Consider the following 22,445-nt stretch of genomic DNA (forward strand, 5'->3'; position numbering starts at 1 on the left):
CAGGTTGACGGTTTCATACTTCTTTTCCATTGGGGCACCACGACTAATTTGAATTACTTCAGTGAATTAATTAAATAAACTTTCAGCAAGCTCAGAAGTAGAAAGAGACTATAATTCAGTCATTTGCGTAACATCAGTATCATAAAACTTCCGTGGCTTTTCAGAAGTTAATATTTGAGGTATTATATCTCGCCTTTCAATATAGATAATGTGGTAGTGATAGCTAAGATGCCACAACGTAGGTGCGCTCTCATAGGTTGGCACTACTAAAGCGGACGAACAACGCCGACCACAACGCCCTCTAACCGAAGCTGTGCAGCTCGGCGAACGCCGCTCCACATTCAGCCATTTGATCACGAGGAAACGATCTAGCAACATTGTTTCATTTTCATAATGGGCGAGACACTACAGATTTTGCCTGTGTAACTTACGTTAGCTCTGATACATCCAGGTTCGCACCTATGTGCTCATCTGTACGCAAAGTTAAGTAATATTATAATTTGTATATGTTCATACACCAGTAAAAGAGCTTTAACCTATACGCAGTACCGAAGTACTTCACCTTTTCCTACTCCTACTCGCGTCATTCACTCTCGGCCTATTTTGCACCAGCAGTTCACAGGAGCAGATCCACGCGCCGCCTATCCAGGAGGGATACAAAAGAGTGGCGACGAACAGGGACTCAAATTTTTTTTCCTCTCCTGTTTTTTGCTCGGTACTGCTTTATTTTTCTGTGATAGCCCAGTGGGACTTCGTGTATGAGTGCTCCCACCTTTCGCTATAAGACTTTCATTTGTGTAATCGATGGCTTCGCCTCAGGAACAGGCTTCGCTGTCCGATCTTGTACGTTTTCAGGCTCAGCAAATGACTCAGCTGCTTGCTGCTGTAAATGGACTGGTCACACTACAAACTGCAGCTACTACGGCGCCTGCGACAGCTCCGTCTGTACCGCCGCCATTTCGTAACTTCAATCCTAACGTTGAACGCTGGCCAGAATACATTGCCCAGCCCGAGGCACACTTCGCAGCATACAACATACCAGGTACAGAGTGGCTTGCCTTTTTCATTGCCAACACGGGTGTTGTGTTATGCCAGCCGCGGTGGCTGAGCGGTTCTAGGCACTTCAGTCCAGGACCTCAGATGTTAAGTCCCATAGTGCTCAGAGCCATCTGAACCATTTTGTTGTGTTATACCATGTGCTCGTAAAATAATTTCCCACCACCTGCCCAGAAACTAATACTTATGACGAAGTGATTGACGCTTTGAATTCCCACTTCCGTGATAGTGTCAATGTGGTAGCTGCACGCTACAAATTCTTTCGTCTCCCCCGTTGCCCTATCAGTCAAATAAATCATGGTTCGCGGACATTCAGGGACTAACATCAGATTGTGACTTTAATTGCTCATGTGGACGCTCATATACGGATATAATTATTAGAGACGGTATTGCGCTGAATGTGGCGGTTCACCGCATCCACGAGCAAATCCTAAAATTTAAAAACCCGTCTTTGCAGGAAGTAGTGGACTTGCTAGACAGACAAGATACATTAGACATAGCGACTTCCACTTTCGATGTGACCCCGGTTGTGTATACTGTTAGCGAGGCACAACAAAGAGAAACTCGTAATTCACAACTTGTCTCCCGTTCGCGTGACTTGTGTGGGCGTCACCTCAACAGAAACTGCCGTAATCACGATTCCCATCAGCCTATGGACGTTAATGCATTCATTCAAATCCTTCTGCTTCACCTGTTTCTACAGCTCGTCGTGTGAATCAAGTTTTGCCAGACACTTCCTCTCGCATTCAGAGCACTGTAAGGAAACTTTTTGTGACTTTGGACGTTTGTGGACGTTCTGTTCGCATGCAGCTGGACACTGGTGAGTCTGTTCTTTACTGAACAGATCGACGTATGACTTGCTTGGTTCGCCTCCGCTTCGTCGTTCGCATTCCACGCTGAGTGCATTTACTAGACAGGAAATCTCAGTGCTCGGCGTGTGAAGTCTGCAAGGCACGTATGGTGCAATGACATGTACGGCCTTTCCATGAGCTCCGTTCTAGTGATGCTACGAACATTTTTGGCATGGGCGCATTTGAACTTTTTGGCCTCGCAATTCAGGACAATGTACATTGCATCAACGCTAGTGACCATGCAGACTGTGATGCCACACTATGCGATGATTTTGCTGAACTCTTTTCTCATGGGCTTGTTCGCGTCGCAGACTTTGCAGTGCGTGTTGTAGTTAAAGACAATGCCATGCCTATTTTCCGGCGCGCACGCCCGGTACCGTACACACTGCGCGACACTGTCGCTGCTGAACTTTAGTGGTGTCATTGAACCTGTTTCTCCTTCGCCATGGGCTTCGCCTATAGTGTGTGTGAAGAAACCAAACGGTCATCTCCGTATTTGTGCTGACTTTAAGTCTACAGTAAATCCACAGACAGTGGTCGCTACATTTCCTTTACCGCCTCCTGAAGACATTTTTGATCAGCTTGGTGCGGGAAAATTCTTTTCCACGATTGACTTGCGGGGCGCATACTTTCAAATTCCGCTCAACGAACAGTCGCAGCGCTATTTTGTGATCAACACCAACCTTGGCTTGTTGAAATTTCGCCGCCTTCCGTTCGGTTGTGCTTCGGCTCCTGCTATTTTTCAGTCTTACTTGCAGCAGTAGTGTCCCACTGTCCCTGGTTGCTCAAATTATCTGGACAATATATTTGTGTCGGGTCGAATCCCTGACGAACATTTGCAGAATCTGCGTGCCTTATTTACTATACTTTTGCAGGCAAGACTAAAGTGTAACAGAGATAAGTGCAAATTTTTTCAAACTGAGATTCAGTATTTAGGTCACATGATTAACGGACAGGGTATCCACCCCTCGCCGTCACATCTCAGTGTGATTAAGAGACTTGCCAGCATCCAGGAACTTGAAAGAACTTCAGTCTGTGTTGGGCAAAATTACATATGAAGGGCTTATTACAATAGTGTTACAAGTCCATTACCTCCACTTTTCTGCCTATAATGCTTCTGAAATTAATGATCCAAACAAACAGAAAGAAAGGTTCATCTCTAGCAAGAAGCCATTTGCTTGAATATTTCTGGTATCTCAACTGCAGGTTTTTCAGCACTCATTTAACTTTAGGAATCTGTATTTCAAAATGAACATAAATGGACTTGTACCACTATTGAAATAAGCCGTTCATATTATATTCAGTTTATACCAAATTCTGCGAAGATTGGGGCGACTTTACATCGCTTTCGGCGTAAGAACGTTCCTTTTTTTGGTTTTCGGAATGTGACGCTGCTTTCCACAAGCTCAAATCTGCATTGTTGAGTGATGGCTATTTGATTCCTTTCGATCCCTCCAAATCAGTTGTTCTGGCTGTCGATGCATCTTCTCATGGCATCGGAGCGATTCTCTCGCACCGCATTCTGTCGATCGCCCGATCGCTTTTGCGTGTAAGTTGCTCAACTCTGCCCAGCAAAACTATTCTCAAATCGAGAAAGAGACTTTAGCTTTTGTATATGGAGTGACAGTTTCATGATTTTTTGGTACGCTCTCAAGTTCTATTTGGCCACCGACCATAAGCCTTTGACGTCGTTGTTTCACCTGTCCAAGCCAGTTCCAGCCCATACAGCACAAAAGTTGCAACGTTGGTCTTTGTTTTTGTCTAACTACAATTACGAAATTCTGTTTCGGCATGTGGCCCAGCATGGCAATGCTGATGCTTTGTCATCTGCCAATCGGTCCTGACGAAGTGTTTTATTCTTCCGATTTGTCTTGTATGTTCATTGTTTCGCTAGCTAAGGAATTAGCTGACGGTTTTCCGGTAGATTTTCGTCGCATAGCTTCTGTGACAGGCGCCGATACTTCTTTGCAGATTCTTTTGCAGTATATTCGTACTCAATGGCCTCCATCTGCTACACAGGTTCGTGATCTACTTGTTCGACGTTACTTTGCGCAACGTCACAAATTGCCTGTACACCACGGTGTTGTTTTGTTACGAACTTAACAATGATCAGTCTCGAGTGGTTGTACCTTGTTCGTTGCAGTCGGAGATCCTCAGAGGCCGCGCGGGATTAGCCGAGCGGTCTGAGGCGCTGCAAATGGTTCAAATGGCTCTGAGCACTATGGGACTTCACATCTGAAGTCATCAGTCCTCTAGAACTTAGAACTACTTAAACCTAACTAACCTAAGGACATCACACATCCATGGCCGAGGCAGGATTCGAACCTGCGACCGTAGCGGTCGCGCGGTGCGAGACTTAAGCGCCTAGAACCGCTCGGCCACACAGGCCGGCGAGGCGCTGCAGTCACTGTATGGTTTGTCAAGGCGGAGGTTAGTCCTCCCTCGGGCATGGGTGTGTGTGTGTGTGTTTGTCCTTAAGATAATTTAGGTTAAGTAGTGTGTAAGCTTAGAAACTGATGACCTTAGCAGTTAAGTCCCATAAGATTTGGCACACATTTTAATTTTTAACAAAAAATCCTCCGATTACTGCACTCTGGTCATTGGGGTATAGTGCGGACAAAGCAACTAGCGTGTCGTCACTGCACTTGGGTCGGCATTGATAAATTAATTGAGAATTTGCTTGCTAATTGTCGCTTTTGCGCGGAGCATCAATCTGCTCCCCGCCAGCGCTTCTTTGCGTGGCCGACTCCTACTGCGTCTTGGCAGCGCGTTCATATTTATTTTGTGGGTCCTTTCTGGGACACCTGCTGGCTCGATAGTTATTGATGCATACAGCAACTTCCCATTTGGTGTGCCTATGTCTTCTACTACATCCGTCAGTACTGTTCGGGCTTCGACATCTATTTTCTGCATTGAGGACCTTCCTGAAGTTATTGTCTCCGACAAGGAACCCCAATTTGTGTCGTCCGAGTTTGAAGCATTCTTTGCTGCTAAAGGCATTCGCCATCTGACCTCAGCCCCGTTCCACCCCCAGTCGAACGGCGAGACTGAACGCTTTGTGTGTACGTTAAAGTCGCAGATGAGCAAGTTGCACGCCACGCGCACTCTTGCTAGCGCGCCCTCTGGACTCTCCTTGCTTCCTATCGCCCCAGCCGCGCGGCATCCGTTCCCCATCGGAATTGCTACATGGCCGCGCCCATCGGTCGCTCCTGCAGCTATTACACCCGCCCTGCGCGCTCCCACCCTCGTTCTGGCTTGGCGCCGCACGATTTGGTGTTCTATCGCGTTTTCTCCGGCAGGCAGCGCTGGGAGCAGGGGCGCATTCTTCACCAGCTAGGCCGCGCCTTATTTTTCATTTCTGGTCCCTCCGGCACTGACAAGCGTACCGGAACTAGATCCGTATATGCCGTCCTCGCTTTTCTACCGCTGGTTCCTTTCCGGCAGAACTGGAGGCTTTGCGGCTTCCACCGCCTCAGCCCACGACCACGGTGACGGCGCCTCTGCTGTCCGCCCCTCCGCCGCAGGCACTCCTGAAGCCGCCGCCGCCGCTGCTCCGGTCTCCTGCACCAACACCGACTCAAAGGAAGGCCTCGGCGCTTGTTGGTGACGTCACGTCAGCAAGGCACGGCGAACGCCAGGTCTGTTGCAGGCAGAAACGCCTGGGCATGCTTACCACTACAGGGTGTTACAAAAAGGTACGGCCAAACTTTCAGGAAACATTCCTCACACACAAAGAAAGAAAATATGTTATGTGGACTTGTGTCCGGAAATGCTTACTTTCTATGTTAGAGCTCATTTTATTACTTCTCTTCAAATCACATTAATCATGGAATGGAAACACACAGCAACAGAATGTACCAGTGTGACTTCAAACACTTTGTTACAGGAAATGTTCAAAACGTCCTCCATTAGCGAGGATACATGCATCCACCCCCCATCGCATGGAATCCCTGATGCGCTGATGCAGCCTGGAGAATGGCGTATTGTGTCACAGCCGTCCACAATACGAGCATGAAGAGTCTTTACATATGGTACCGGGTTTGCGTAGACAAGAGCTTTCAAATGCCCCCATAAATGAAAGTCAAGAGGGTTGAGGTCAGGAGAGCGTGGAGGCCATGAAATTGGTCCACCTTTACCAATCCATCGGGTACCGAATCTGTTGTTGAGAAGCGTACGAACACTTGGACTGAAATGTGAAGGAGCTCCATCGTGCATGAACCACATGTTGTGTCGTACTTGTAATGGCACATGTTCTAGCAGCACAGGTAGAGTATCTCGTATGAAATCATAATAACGTGCTCCATTGAGCATAGGTGGAAGAACATGGGGCCCAATCAAGACATCACCAACAATGCCTGCCCGAAAGTTCACAGAAAATCTGTGTTGATGACGTGATTGCACAATTGCGTGCGGATTCTCGTCAGCCCACACATGTTGATTGTGAAAATTTACAATTTGATCACGTTGGAATGAAGCCTCATCCGTAAAGAGAACATTTGCACTGAAATGAGAATTGACACATTGTCGATGAACCATTCGCAGAAGTGTACCCGTGGAGGCCAATCAGCTGCTGATAGTGCCTGCACACGCTGTACATGGTACGGAAACAACTGGTTCTCCCGTGGCACTCTCCATACAGTGACGTGGTCAACGTTACCTTGTACAGCAGCAACTTCTCTGACGCTGACATTACGGCTATCGTCAACTGCACGAAGAATTGCCTCATCCATTGCAGGTGTCCTCGTCGTTCTGGATCTACCCCAGTCGCGACTCATAGGCTGGAATGTTCCGTGCTCCCTAAGACGCCGATCAATTGCTTCGAACGTCTTCCTGTCGGGATACCTTCGTTCTGGAAATCTGTCTCGATACAAACGCACCGCGCCACGGCTATTGCCCCGTGCTAATCCATACATCAAATGGGCATCTGCCAACTCCGCATTTGTAAACATTGCACTGACTGCAAAACCACGTTCGTGATGAACACTAACCTGTTGATGCTAAGTACTGATGTGCTTCATGCTAGTACTGTAGAGCAATGAGTCGCATGTCAACACAAGCACCGAAGTCAACATTACCTTCCTTCAACTGGGCCAACTGGCGGTGACTCGAGGAAGTACAGTACATACTGACGAAACTAAAATGAGCTCTAACATGGAAATTAAGCGCTTCCGGACACATGTCCACATAAAATCTTTTCTTTATTTGTGTGTGAGGAATGTTTCCTGAAAGTTTGGCCGTACCTTTTTGTAACACCCTGTATATGATGATGAGCACAGGCAGTTCATATTTAAAGATGCTGTATTCGTAGCATACACAGAAGATGCCAGAATAATAGAGACATTCTCAGCCAACATTGCAACATAAATCTCTTAGTTTTGGACAAAATGTTTCGTAATGTTTTGGATTCTGCAGTTTTAATTAAATGAAAGATTTTCTTACTATCGTAAAGCTACTAATGAAGATCATAGTTCTGTATTACTGAATCCTGTCAAAACAAACGTAGATCAATATGAGATGATGCTTTACCCCACTCCAAGCTTCGGAAATTTTACATTCAAGTAACTAAATTTACTTGATCCATTTTGCTATCGAAACTTACCCCAATCCCCTTACAATGAACTCGTTTCTTTTATTTATTTATTTTCGTTTGACATCGTCACTGGAAATATCAACTAATTTACATGTTTAAATGTCCAACTGTTGCCAGTCATTAGATTAGTCGTTTTCAACGAAAGGAATTCTAAACAGGAAACAAAATAGCTTCATACATCGAAAATACTGCTGAGCTTAAACTTTTTTAAACATGCACATTATAAAAGATAAATATTCCCCTCTTGCAACTGAAAGGAGAAACTTTATAAGATAAAAAAATTTTATTTGATAAAACAAGTATCTCTTTTGCCTCTTCTTCTGACCCCCGCCCCCTCCAACGTGTACAATCGCAAGATATTTCATTAACATTCAGTGCTCCTCACCCCATAGTCATCCAAGATGCCTAAAGAAGAGCACCAATATGTTCAGTTTCTTGTAAAAGCAACCCAGTACAAACGTAACTTCCTCAGATTTACAAATAAGGCAAAGAAGCACGAATTGTGTTGCTGCTGGACCATGAAGTCGTTTTTGTATGTCAGTCCTTAAAACAGGTGGAAATTTAAGTTCAGGAGTACACTATTTGTTAAGAAGTGTAATGAATTTGCACAATTGATTGCAGAAATCTCTCAGAACAATGTGTGTTGGTCATTTACCGCCAATAGTTTCACATTTTCCTGTGTCAGAGGGAGACACCACCATTATGAGTATGCCTGCTGGCGTTCGCCGTGCCTAGCTAATGTGACGTCACGAACAAGCGCCGAGGCCTTCCTTTGAGTCGGTATTGCCTGCACCGGGCGGGCTCCTCTCGCCGCCGGCATGGCCTCACCTCCAGCCGCCGCCGTCACCGCTGCCGCCGTGTTCCTCCGCGGTGCCGGGACCGATGGACGCTGAGTCTGCCGTCACGCCGCCGCCGTCGCCCATAGAGGTCGTTGCTCGGCCTCCTCATCCAAGCAGACCCAGTGGTGGTGCGCGTCCTGGAGAGCTTTTCAACGAGTCATTTTCCTCATCCCCTCATGAGCAATTCGGGGACGTGGGTGGGCAGCACAGCCCGGCAGTTCCGCTGTCCGCCCCCTCAGTTGCGCCACCTCTGGGTCCATCCACCCGCCGTCGCCAGCCCTACTCAACGACGGTGCCCCGTTTCAGGGGGAAGGGATGTGGTATCGATAGCTAAGATGCCACAATGTAGGTGCGCTCTCGTAGGTTGGCACTAGGAATGCGGACGAACAACGCTGACCACAGCGCCCTATAACTGAAGCTGTGGAGCTCGACGAGCGCCGCTCCACATTCAGCCATTTGATTACGAGGAGACGACCTAGCAACATTGTTTCATTTTCATTGTGGGCGAGACACTACATATTTTGCCTGTGTAACTTAGATTATATAATGGTATGACAGAGATTTAGGAACCAGGTTTTAAATTGTAAGACATTTCCAGGGACAGAGGTGGACTCTGACCACAATCTATTGGTTATGAACTGTAGATTAAAACTGAAGAAACTGCAAAAAGGTGGGAATTTATTGAGATGGGATCTAGATAAACTGAAAGAACCAGAGGTTGTACAGAGTTTCAGGGAGAGTATAAGGGAACAATTGACAGGAATGGGGAAAAGAAATACAGTAGAGGAAGAATGGGTAGCTTTCAGGGATGAAATAGTGAAGGCAGCAGATGATCAAGTAGGTAAAGACGAGGGCTAGTAGAAATCCTTGGGTAACAGAAGAGATACTGCATTTAATTGATGAAAGGAGAAAATACAAAAATGCAGTAAATGAAGCAGGCAAAAAGGAATACAAACGTCTCAAAAATGAGATCGACAGGAAGTGAAAAATGGCTAAGCAGGGATGGCTAGAAGACAAATGTAAGGATGTAGAGGCTTATCTCACTAGGGGTAAGATAGATACTGCCTACAGGAAAATTAGTGACATTTGGAGAAAAGAGAACCACTTTCATGAATATCAAGAGCTCAGATGGAAACCCAGTTCTAAGCAAAGAAGGGAAAGCAGAAGGGTGGAAGGAGTATATAGAGGGTCTATACAAGGGCGATGTACTTGAGGACAATATTATAGAAATGGAAGAGAATGTAGATGAAGATGAAATGGGAGATACGATACTGCGTGAAGAGTTTGACAGAGCACTGAAAGACCTAAGTCGAAACAAGGCCCCAGGAGTAGACAACATTCCATTAGAACTACTGACAGCCTTGGGAGAGCCAGTCCTGAGAAAACCCTACCATCTGGTGAGCAAGATGTATGAGACAGGCGAAATACCCTCAGACGTCAAGAAGAATATAATAATTCCAATCCCAAAAAAAGCAGGTGTTGACAGATGTGAAAATTACCGAACTATCAGTTTAATAAGTCACAGCTGCGAAATACTAACGCAAAATCTTTACAGACGAATGGAAAACTGGTAGAAGCCGACCTCGGGGAAGATCAGTTTGGATTCCGTAGAAATATTGGAACACGTGAGGCAATACTGACCCTACGACTTATCTTAGAAGCTAGATTAAGGAAAGGCAAACCTACATTTCTAGCATTTGTAGACTTAGAGAAAGCTTTTGACAATGTTGACTGCAAAACTCTTTCAAATTCTGAAGGTGGCCAGGGTAAAATACAGGGAGCGAAAGGCTATTTGCAATTTGTACAGAAAGCATATGGCAGTTATAAGAGTCGAGGGACGTGAAAGTGAAGCAGTGGTTGGGAAGGGAGTTAGACAGGGTTGTAGCCTCTCCCCGATGCTATTCAATCTGTATATTGAGCAAGCAGTAAAGGAAACAAAAGAAAAATTCGGAGTTGGTATTAAAATCCATGGAGAAGGAATAAAAACTTTGAGGTTCACCGATGACATTGTAATTCTGTCAGAGACAGCAAAGAACTTGGAAGAGCAGCTGAACGGAATGGACAGTGTCTTGAAAGGAGGGTATAAGATGAACATCAATAAAAGCATTTCAAGGATAATGGAATGTAGTCGAATTAAGTCAGGTGATGCTGAGGGAATTAGATTAGGAACTGAGACACTTAAAGTAGTAAAAGAGTTTTGCCATTTGGGGAGCAAAATAACTGATGATGGTCGAAGTAGAGAGGATACAAAATGTAGATTGGCAATGGCAAGGAAAGCGTATCTGACGAATAGAAATTTGTTAACATCGAGTATTGATTTAAGTGTAAGGAAGTCGTTTCTGAAAGTATTTGTATGGAGTGTAGCCAAGTATGGAAGTGAAACATGGGCAATAAATAGTTTAGACAAGAAGAGAATAGCTTTCGAAATGTGGTGCTACAGAAGAATGCTGAAGATTGTATGGGTAGATCACATAACTTATTGAGGAGGTATTGAATAGAATTGGGGAGAAGAGGAGTTTGTGGCACAACTTGACAAGAAGAAGGGACTGGTTGGTAGGACATGTTCTGAGGCATCAAGGGATCATCAATTTAGTAATGGATGGCAGTGTGGAGGGTAAAATCGTAGAGGGAGACCAAGAGATGAATACACTAAGCAGATTCAGGATGTAGGCTGCAGTAGGTACTGGGAGGTGAAGCAGCTTGCACAGAATACAGTAGCATGGAGAGCTGCATCAAACCAGTCTCTGGACTGAAGACCACAACAACAGCAACAACTTATGTTAGCTTTGATACATCCAGCTTCGCACCTGCATGCTCATCTGTACGCAAAGTTAAGTAATATTATAATTTGTATATGTTCATACACCAGTAAAAGAGCTTTAACCTATACGCAGTACCAAAGTACTTCACCTTTTCCTGCTCCTACTTGCGTCCTTCACTCTTGGCCTATTTCGCAGAAGCAGTTCACAGGAGCAGATTCATGTGCTGCCTATCCAGGCGGGATACAAAAGATAAGTAATTCAGTTCGAACTTCAATAATTATAGTATTCTCAACAACATTCGATCATGAAAAAATAGCTACGCTGTATTTAGTATATCTTTCATATGAAGCATTTTTCTGTTGTTCCTTTTCTTTTTCGATGGTTTCAGTGAGTTGAGGAAACATAATTATTTGGGTAAACGTGGATAAAGTTCATATCTAGTTCTCCATCTCTGCAACAAATGCAATATTTAATCAAATTTGATTGACTACATATGTAAAACACGAAAGTGGCACCAGAATAAATGTTCTAAGCACACATTTTCATGTACAGTACCATGAAGTACATTAAACTATTCCTTTCAAGATGTGTCATTGAACAGTAGACGATTGCAGCCTCAGTTGTCATTGGCAGTTGACACCTTTGATCACTTAAAAAGAGGAAAAGGAAAGTTATTTAATATCACTATGGGAGACAATGTATAGGAATCTCAAGTTCGAGTTTTCTGTCTACCTTGTCTACAGCAAATCGTGGCTTCAGGTTTATATGAGAGAGCATTACAGTATTTATTTTGCAGTCAGAGGTACATAATGACGAATTGTGCCTGAATAAACTGTCACCAGTTTAAAGTGTGTTGCCACAACACAGACACATTACAACATACTAACTACAGGCAAAACCCTTCACTGCAATCTACAAAAACTTTCATTTAAGTACCAGGGTACTTTCTAAAGAACAGAATTACCACTCCAAACACAAGTACATAGCTTATGGTATAAAACAATACCTACATCTACCGTGATACTCTGCAAGCCACCTACAGTGGGTGGCGGAGAGTACTCCGTACCACTGCTTGTAACTCCCCCTCCTGTTCCACTTGCAAATAAAGCGACGGAAAGACGACTGTGTGAACGCCTCCATACGAGCCCCAATTTCTTGTATCTTCGTGGTCCTTACTCGTGGTGTACGTTGGTGGCAGTGTAATCGTTCGGCAGGCAGCTTCAAATGCCGGTTCTCTAAATTTTCTTAATAACGTTTCTCGAAAACAACGTCGCACTGAACCATTGACTGAAGTTTTCTATATCCCCAGTAATGTAAAATTATTTTTATTCTTTCCTTATATTAAACCTCAGAGTAGGCGACTGAGGGTGTAATCTATAAAAGACAGTAATCCATACACCTCAGATGATTCATGCTTTTCTAAAGAAAACATGACACAGCAAAGATAAAGCTACCCGAAGCAGAATGGCACTGACCTTGGAACATCGATCATATGCCTCAATATACTTTTTATCATATCATTAATACAGTAACTTGTTTGGCAACTGTTGCCTTAACTTAGTTACAACTGCAGAAATGGGTTAGGCCTATAAAAGAGGAAAAAACAGTAATACAAACTCTTACATTCCTCAGCTTTTATCTCTCAAAGACACTTCTTGTTTTACGTACAGTAGCGAAGGCTAGACGTTCTGATATTGAACAATGACTGAAAGGCAGCAACTGGGTATACCAGTGTTAGGTATGGCTATAGAAAAGTCCCACAACTATTTTAGGGAATTAGAAAACTACATAAGCAACTCCACTGTTGCCCAGAGTGCTACATCAGATCTTTATAAATGTTTTGCTGTGTCATAAATAGGTAAATGTACTGAAGTGTTGCAGATGTCATGCTGCCAATGAACTATGCACCTTCCTAATGGGCAGATATTAGGTGCTCATTTATTTGTTTTGAGATGTGTGAGACACCTTTTGATAATGAACTGCTAGCATACATGCTGAAGTAATGATAATTTAATAATTATACATTGAATTACTTTCTGTTTTTTTTATATGTGCTTTTCTCTGCATTTTTCTTGTGGCTGTATCCTGTGATCATGGCTGTACTGGGATAATAATTGTAATTGTGATAAGTAAATTGATGTTACTAATCTAAATCCCTGTTTAGTCCTAGCGTTAACAGGTTATGGACCCAGGTGCCAAGTTTTTCAGTACAACAAATGGTGGAGAAACTATTCAATGAGTTCAGTACATAATTCACACTGTTAGCTAAGAAAATGGAGAAGTACAGCATATCATTGTTTGGTGGCGTGAACTTTAGCAGCTGGAAATTTAGGATTGAAACACTTTTAAGTCAGCTGAAATTACTGAGTTTTGTGGAGAAGTCCTATACAGAAATGATAGAATCGACTCAGTATGACACAGCTGAACAATGTGCACAGGATAAAAAAATTTCTAGGAGAACTTAGCATAAATAATAAAAAGTGTAAGCCACAAATAATCCAAAGAATTCCAGACAATTACTTGTAGTATGCAAAGAACAAGGAAACTGCCCATAATAAGTAGACTCGTTAACTCAAACTTCTGAGCAGAAAGGTATGTTCAAATGTGTGTGAATTCCTAAAGGACCAAACTGCTTAGGTTATCGATCCCTAGACTTACACACTACTTAAACTAACTTATACTAATAACAACACGCACACACACACACACACACACACACACACACACACACACACACACCCATGACCGAGGGAGGACTTGAACATCTGACGGGAGGGGCTGTGCAGTTCATGACTTGACGCCTCAAACTGCGCAGCCACCCTGCATGTCAGAAAGGTATGGCTCATCAACTTTTATTAAGAAAGACTCTGTTGACAGTGAAGTCTAATGCAAATGATAATGCTGAAAATCATTTTTTGAAGTGTGATAAGTTAATACGCGATTTGAAAGCATCAGGTGCTAATTTGGAAGAATCTGGTACAGAGTGCAGTTTTTTTACTATGAGTGTTTCCACAATATGAAGTTAGAGTTACTGCTGGAGACCTTGCCAGGTCAATAACTGAAACTAAGTTTTGTAAAGGGTAGACCATCAAAAGAAGAAGCAATTCCAAAGATAACAAAAGATCTTAAATGCATTGTCTTTGCCAATGGCATTTATCTCTCGGCAAGGCTAAGGGAAGCATCCAGTGACAACCAAGCTTAAAGATATGTATGATCCAGCCGAAGCTCCATCTAAATATTCTTGTTACAGATGTGGGAAACCAGGCCATATTAGGGCACAATGCATAGTTAAGTTGTCTCAAAACCATAAAAGTAACAATTTTGCAAATGTAGTTAAAAATGTGCGAGAAATGAGTGGAGGTGAAAATGAGTTAGCTTTCTCAGCTGCTACTGGAAGTTTTGCAGATGGAAGAGTAGAGGGTTTTCTAGACTCAAAGGCAACAGAACATTTAGTTAACGAATCTGTTCCTCTGAAGAATGTGAAGATGTTAGCAGAGTAATTTACTGGCGTTATCTGATTGGAACTGTAAGATTTATTGTGTATATTAACATGTTAAACACAGTTACACGAACTATTGTATTATGCAGTCCACATAATAAAGAGAAACATTATCCCTAGCAATGCAAAAGATGTTCACCGAATCAAGGCCAGGTTCTAAATTCCAACATCCCGATTAGAATCATACCTAAAAAAGCTATATTTTCAATCCAAGCTCTTGTAGCAGCAGATGATGGCGATATTTTGCCACAGGTTTTGTCATCATGTCTGCCAGCATTTGGTCTGAAGATATGTGCTCCACACTGACTTGGGCTGACTCTATTTTATCTCTTACAAAGTGGTGTCTTTTGTCTAAATGTTTGGTTTTACTCTTATAGCCACTAGTCGTAAATAATAGTTTGATTCTTGAGGTTTGGAGATATTGCGTTGTCTAATCTCTGAAGCCATAGAGCCTCCTGACAAGCTGAGCTCAGCAACATATTCTCCCTCAGGTTATGGTTGGCTGTTTCTTACTCTGCCAGGATATTACTATTCCATGAAATTTAAAAAGACATCCAGTTGTTGACGCCCTGTCATTGGAATCTCTGGCCCAGTCAGCGTCACAATAACCTGTTATACAGTACTTCTCTGCTTTAGAAAACAGTAGCTTCAAATTCTTGGTTCCTTTTCGACATTTAAAGATTCTTTGACTGCTCACCAGTGTGGCATCCTTGAGTTGCTACAAAAACAACTGATCATTCCTGTCAAATAAGCTAGGTCTGGCCTTGTTCGTGACTGAGCATACATTAAACCCTCTATTGCTTCAAATTAGGGTATGTTCTTCACAGTTTCTTCCTCCTTTTCTGTTTTTGGACACATCTCAGGACCGAGCACAGATATTGAGCTACACTCTTCCATATTAAATCTGGTGAGATTAGCTTTGCATAGTGTGTCTGCTCTATCCATAAATAACCTTATTTTCGTTTCCTGGTAATTCAGTTACCTAAACAATTTGTAGCTTCACCAAGATCTTTCAGCTTAAGTTTTTCTCTTGCACTGTTTTTTTTAACGTCTTTCTCTTGTGAACTGTTACTGGAAATTAGCATGTCATCCACATATACAGCAACTATTAAAATGGCTGAATCTTGATTTTTGTAATAGGCACAAGCGTCAGCTGTTGATCTCTTGAAGTTTAGATTCAATAGTATATTGTCTAATTTCAGTTTCCAGCGGGCCCACCTCAATATACTGCCTTTATTAATCCTTTAATACCAGTATTTTTCAACATCTCTGTAACAGGGTCTCTGTCTAGGACTTCACATAAATCTTTTCATGTAAGTCACCTTGTAAGAAAGCCACAACAACATGTAGATGACCATTTTTAGCAGGCATAGCAATTAAATACCTTAATGAGTTATATCTTATAACTGGTGCATATGATTCATCATAATCCGGACTTTGCTTCTAAGCAGAACCTTCTACTACTAGCTGTCCTTTATAGCAAATAACGTGGCCTTTCAAATCTTTCTTTGTTTTAAACATTTATTTCACATTTATTGGTTTCCTAACTGAAGGTGAAACAGCAGACTCCCATGTATGCTTCTCTTTGCGCAATTGTAACTCTTCTATTTCTTTCAGCCAGTTTTCAGCACTGTCTGACATCAATGCTTCTCCCAGTGTCAAAGGATCATGTCAGATGACTGTTTAGAATGATAAGTTACAAACTCATGTAGCTACTTTGGCTTTGAAATTCTGAATGACTTTTGTATTGGCTCAAGTTGCTGCAGTTGCTCATTATCATTATTTGCATCATCAGGGCGTGATTCCTAATTGCAGCTAGTATTCCTCAAACTAATACTTGAAGTGATAGTCTCAGGTTCAAGCTCAAATTCTTAGACTTCAGTTGTTATTTCATTTTGCTTCTTTTATATCAGTGGGAGAAACAATCGACGTGGTTTCTGTGACTCAGATTTTTCTTTATACCATTTAGAGCTACGTACATCAAAAATTATCTCCCTCATTTTTATGGTTCTCTGGCAATTAGGTTCAAAAACCTGTCTGCTATTGATAGATCTTACTTCCAAATATTTGGAGATGTCGAAGATCTGGATTCTTGTTTATTTTCTTTTTTGTCCAAGCTCTTCTGGAGTTCTGTTTTTTAGTACCTTGCTCAGAGATCTCTTAATTAAATAGACTACAGCGGAAAGTGCTTCTGCCCAGAATTTATTTGACAAATTTGCTTTGAAGTGCAAGCAACTTGCTTTTTCTACTATTGTTCGATAATAACGCTCAGCTACTGCGTTCTGTTCTGGTGTATATGGCGCTGTCGTCTATTGTAAGCATTACTTAATTATGTAATACAAAATACAAAATGACTTATTTTTTAAGCCATTCAATGGCATTGTCCTGAGGTTATGTATGTCCTCCAGTTCAGCCTTAAAACCATACACAGTTCACTAGATCAAGTGGGCCATTGATTGGTTGAGTTCACATTCGCACTGAGGGTCGTTTGCAAGACCCCATGTTGTTGTCATCTCCCTGTTTCTTCTGACACCCGTTCTCACCAGGTTCAGTATAGTCCACACTCTTCTGGAAAGCTTAAAGCCCTCTATTGGTATGTTTGAGTCAGTAATTAGTTTTCTGTCCTTTACTCTGCTTCTACTCCATAAACTTTTCCATTCATTTTCTGGGCCGAAGGGAAACATCTCTTCACCTGTTTGCCATACAGGTGACCCTTGATCTCAGGCGGTTTTTTAGTGTCAGATCCTGGTGTTTGGGAAGGTTTGGGTTTGCCAGTATTTTGCTATATTCTCTTGATAGTAGCTCATTTCTTCTGATTTCAGGTGGTGCTGTGTTAGAAAATATGGGTAGCCAATCTATAGATGTAGATTTAAGTGCTCCCAATCTTATTCTCATTATTTCTCTTAGCCAGATATCGATATTTGATACATGCACACTTCTGGCCCATACAGGTGCACAATACTTGGCGACCCTGTATACCAGTGCCAAGGCAGAAGTTCTCAAGGTATTTGCATCACATCCCCACGTGGTTCCAGTGAGTTTAGCTAGAATGGCATTTCTAGTTTTCAATTTTTGTTTTGTATCGTCTAGATGGGCTCTGTACATTAGGGACCGGTCGAGCTTTACTCCAAGGTACAGAGTATTGTCTTCATGTTTAATGGTCTGGTTATTCATGCAGATGTTCAGCTTTCTCTTGGCTTCTCTTCTATTGAAATGCATGTTTACACTTACTGTCTTGTCTGGTTTAGATTGTAGATGTCATTTGGTGTAGTAGAGGTCCAACAGGTTTAGGTCTTCATTCAATTTCCGCTCTATTTTTAAAAAATATTTGCTTTGATAAGCTATTGCCATATCGTCCGCAGGTATAAACTTACGGAATGTTGATTATGTTATATCTGCAGTTTAAAAGTTAAACAATAGGGGGCCCATACTGAGACCTGAGGTGGTGCAGTGGTTAGCACACTGGACTGCCATACGGGAGGGCAATGGTTCAATCCCGCGTCTGGCCATCCTGATTTAGGTTTTCCATGATTTCCCTAAATCGCCTCAGGCAAATGCCGGGATAGCTCCTTTGAAAGGGCATGACCGACTTCATTCCTTATCCAATGAGACTGATGACCTCGCAGTTGGTCTCCTCCCCCCCCCCCCCCCCAAATCAACCCAACCAACTGAGCCCTGTGGGAGTCCGTTGTTGAGTGCGAAGCATCTGCTGGTTTTGCCATTAAGAGCTACTCTAATTTTTCTTACAGTTAAAGTGTTCTTCATAATTTTATAGATCTGGCTGCTCAGAGTTTCTTCTATCAGTTTATAAAGTAGGTCATCCCTCCACACTGTATCATACACTGACGCTGGATCCAACAGGACAATGAGAGTTTTCTTCTTATCCTGATAGCCATTTTCGATAAAAATTATGAGATTGTGAGAACAAGGACTTGATCAGAACAACTTCTTTTAGTCCTAAAACCTACTTGCTCCCTTGGTAGGGAGGGTTCTATATATGGGGAGAGTCTGGTCATCAGAATTCTTTAAAATAATTTATACTCAGTGAATAAGAGAGAAATTGGTCTAAAATGTTTGGGGTTTTCCCCAGTCTGCCCTGGTTTCAGGACAGCGACTACCTTGGCTTCTGTCCATATAGTAGATATTTTATTCTGCTTGATGCACTCAGAGAATAGTTTTGCTAGCCAGTTTCTTCCTGCTGGTCCTAGATTTTTAAGTAATTCTGATAGGATTCCATCTACTCCTGCTCCTTTGCCGGCCTTCACTCCTGTCAGTGCGTTATTGAAACTCTACATCTTTATCAGATCTATGTTCTCCTGCTTGTTCTTCATTACCTCTTTTGTCATATGATCGAAGTCTTTCTTTTCAGATGTTCTTAGATGGATTTTCGAGGTTTGTTTTATGTGCAACGCGATCTGGGTGGTGTCATTGTCGTCTGTGGTCTGTGTAGGGTTGTAACTCCTCCTAATCTTCTTAGCAGACTCCAGCTCTTGCGCTTAGAATGGGTGAAATTCATGCTCTCTATCGTTTCGCTCCATCACACCTGCGTTCTTCGTTCATTGTTTGAACTAGTTGTTCCGCAACCTCATAGTTTTCCGTCTCCTGGTCTTCTTCCAATAATGATTCACACTCTCTCGTCCAGCACAGAGTATATTCTTTCTTTACACTGCGTGGAATACTTTTCAGTGCAGGTTTATATATCAGAGTAGCGAACCGCTCATATTCTTTGGTAGTGGAGGAATACAGTTCTCTGTTCTCTCTGTGAGAGTCCGAAATGTTTCCCAGACAGCTTGTTTTAGATTCCATCGTGGCATTGGAGGGCTTTGTATGACAGAAACTGACACTTCCACTTCGACGATCAGAGGTCAGTGTCGGCTTCTAGTGAACTTCGGCAAAACCTTCTTTCCGCTTGGAGCACGTCTCCTGTTGGTCTCCTTGTAACAAAGGTCAAGTCAGGTGTTATTTGTGATCCCCATGCTGCTGATGAAAAGCTCGCTCGGTCTTTTGGATCGTACCAGAGGTGGAGATCTCTCTGTTCAGCCCAGTTACTCGTTCTTTTTTTTAAGTTTGTGGAGAGGCTGATGAGACTCTCAGCATTTATTGTATCCTAGTCACAAGGTTGAATGGATTAAAGTTTTCGGTTAGTCATTGCTTCTCATACATACTTTTGTACTCGAAATTTTCCATGATGTGCCTGGTCTGTATGTGGCAAATCATAGCTTTCAAACCAAAACGCTCAGAATTGCGGCCTGTTGCGCGATATAAATGACATTTTTATTCCCACATTGGTTCCATCATAGCCTCTTGCACATCTCTTGATTTCCATAGTTTTATTAAAATAAATCGCATCATTTGCTTTTCTTTAAGAGTTTAAAACTCGTTTCTTGTTTATCACAGCTTCGAGTTGTATCATTAGCATGTCATACAACCACAGACACGTGTAAAAGTAAGACAAATACTCATGTAACTCTTTTTATAGAATACAGAAGTTTTTATGAGATGTGAATGGCATGACCCACGCTGAATTTTAATCATGAGTACTGTTAACTGCAGATGTACTTTTACAGATTGAAGTCGGTTTTAAACTCTTAAAAAAAAAAGAATGTTAACAGAATCTTCCGTTGGTTGTTGGTAGAACAACACTACAATAAATGAAAAGCATCTGATGTTTATTCACTTAAAAATATTTATAAACGACTGATAGACAACCGAACAAAATATGTAATTCGAATTGCCTCGTTGATAGCGGAGGGCATCATGCAACGCGTGAACACAACTCGAGTTATAACAGTCTCTCACGGGTTGACTTGAAACCTTCTCAGGCAAAGATAACCCGGTTTGTTAACTCGTGTTGACATAGCTCTAGTACTCAGTGTGTGCCGTCTGCCGTGTCCTGCAGAGAACGCACGCGTAATGTTACATTTCATTTCACTCGCTCAAGCAGGCAAACTGTTCAGTGTACAAATATGGAACTGGCATCAGTGTGTTCTTGAAGAGTTGCACTAAGTTTCGATTCTACTTTTACGTGCGGCAACAAATTATTAAGGCGATTACGGACAGTTTACGAAAATGCATTTTCTTTCGGTGTTACTGAATTTTCGACACGAAGGAAAATTTTTCGTTATTGGATTTAGGTGAACACGTTATGAGAGCAAAATCTTAGGACATGTTCATCAAATTCAAACTGGAACTCCGTCAACTTTTCCAAAGACGAGCTAATTTTGGTTAAATACCACGCGTAATGGTCTGTTCGAGAGTCAAGTTCATAAGCTGTCGCCTTTATGGTTCGTTCCCAGAAACAGATCGTTGTGTGTGTAATAAACAAATAGATATGGTTTCCTACAAAAGTACTTCCAGGAAAATCAACAGTAAAGAGGTCCTGGAAGAAAACGAATGTCTGGGTTTGACAACCTCGGAAGCTGGTTGAATATGCCTTCAGCAGAAGTATTTCGTGTTGCTACTAACAAGAAAAGAATACCCATCGTCATAGCCAACATCCGAACCGGATAGGTACCGAAAGAAGATGATGATCCGCACTACTTATTTCTAACATAAGAAAATATAAGATTTATGGTATGAGTTGTCATGATGAAGAACATCAGGAAATGTCCATGACACAATTTTTTGTGTATACCCAAGAATGTTCGTAAATCAGTCTAAAAATTTGAATCTGGTAAATAACAACAACATTTTTTTTTTATTTTCATCTCGTTTGCAAGATTGCCACCTCTCCTTTCGAGATTTCCTGATAGGTATTTCGCCAGGCAAATAATTTTTTTTTTTATTGTTAAACCCGTATTAACTTCTACAGTTTCTGTCTTCAGTATTTCTTGGGGCCACGTATATCAACTTCTGCCATTACTACCAAATAGCTGGGAAAATTAATCCCTGCAAAACTTACTCAGCTTGAAGTATGCTTCAGACCTCACTTCGAACAAACGGAGAATGTTCTGAGAATGTGGTGAGAAGCTCCTCTACTTTTATTCATACGAAATCAGAGATGTTATTTGTTTTGAGCAACTTGGGTCACCCTTTAATTCATGCTGAGAACATTCTCGGGTGGAGTATATTCTCCGAATAACTTTATTCATGCGAACCTGGGAGTGTTCTCCGAAATTTCGAGTATAAAATATATTCTTTTTGTTCATTCTTTTTATTCATACGACCCGTCGGGTGTGGTAGAATGTTATTCAATCTTTGACTTTTCAATTTTGGCGGTAGAGTTCAAAGATAGCTATTGAAGTTTCGGTTACGATAAATTCAAACAGATGTCATATGGCGGAAACGTTTGAAAATGAATTCTGTTAACTTTATGATATACAATTTTTATCCAAGTGATAGTAATTTACAAGGCAAGAAGTGTTAATCTGTGTAACGGCAGAAGATGTAGAGTAGATAATTATGACTGTCATTGCCTATATCCATAAAAATACTTCATTGGCGTGTAAGTCTGTTTCTGAAAGTGCAATTTCTCTAGTAACTGTGAGAATAGTCTTCCTCTAAATTGTGTAAGAGCTTACATCGCAGATATGATAAAACCTATGTAGAAATGTTATAGTTTTTAGGTGTTGTGATACCAGAATTTGTTCAGTGACCTGACGTCGGATTCATGATGTATAGTGCCACCCCACTTCCGAATGAAGCCTGAAAAGCAGTGTCATTTACTTATTTACTTCTGCGGCAGACAGCTCATTGAATGTTTGTACCCAGTTTGTTGGATTAATATTTGAAGAAGTAGTATCGCACATTAAAAAACTTGATGAGCGATATGAACAAGTAAGTTTTGTTGACTGTCCATAGGAGATTTCGGCAGTGTTTTTGCTTTTTTAATTGCAAATGGACGTTTCT

General features: G+C 42.0%; 1 protein-coding gene and 1 long non-coding RNA gene across 2 annotated transcripts in view; one reads left to right on the forward strand and one right to left on the reverse strand.

Annotated features, from left to right (window-relative positions):
- The window catches only part of LOC124797843, a 92,252-nt gene that overhangs the window by 44,190 nt on the left and 25,617 nt on the right, over window positions 1–22,445 (reverse strand). The window lies entirely within an intron of this gene.
- LOC124797840 (kinesin-like protein KIF14) overlaps window positions 21,857–22,445 on the forward strand; it is a 258,591-nt gene continuing 258,002 nt past the window's right edge. Inside the window, exons 1-2 of the mRNA XM_047260886.1 lie at window positions 21,857–22,041; window positions 22,156–22,373. The gene's annotated coding sequence lies outside the window, so the exon portion shown is untranslated. The remainder of the gene's footprint in view (window positions 22,042–22,155; window positions 22,374–22,445) is intronic.

This window comes from Schistocerca piceifrons, chromosome 5 (assembly GCF_021461385.2).
Source record: "Schistocerca piceifrons isolate TAMUIC-IGC-003096 chromosome 5, iqSchPice1.1, whole genome shotgun sequence".
In the NCBI taxonomy this organism is placed as follows: domain Eukaryota; kingdom Metazoa; phylum Arthropoda; class Insecta; order Orthoptera; family Acrididae; genus Schistocerca; species Schistocerca piceifrons.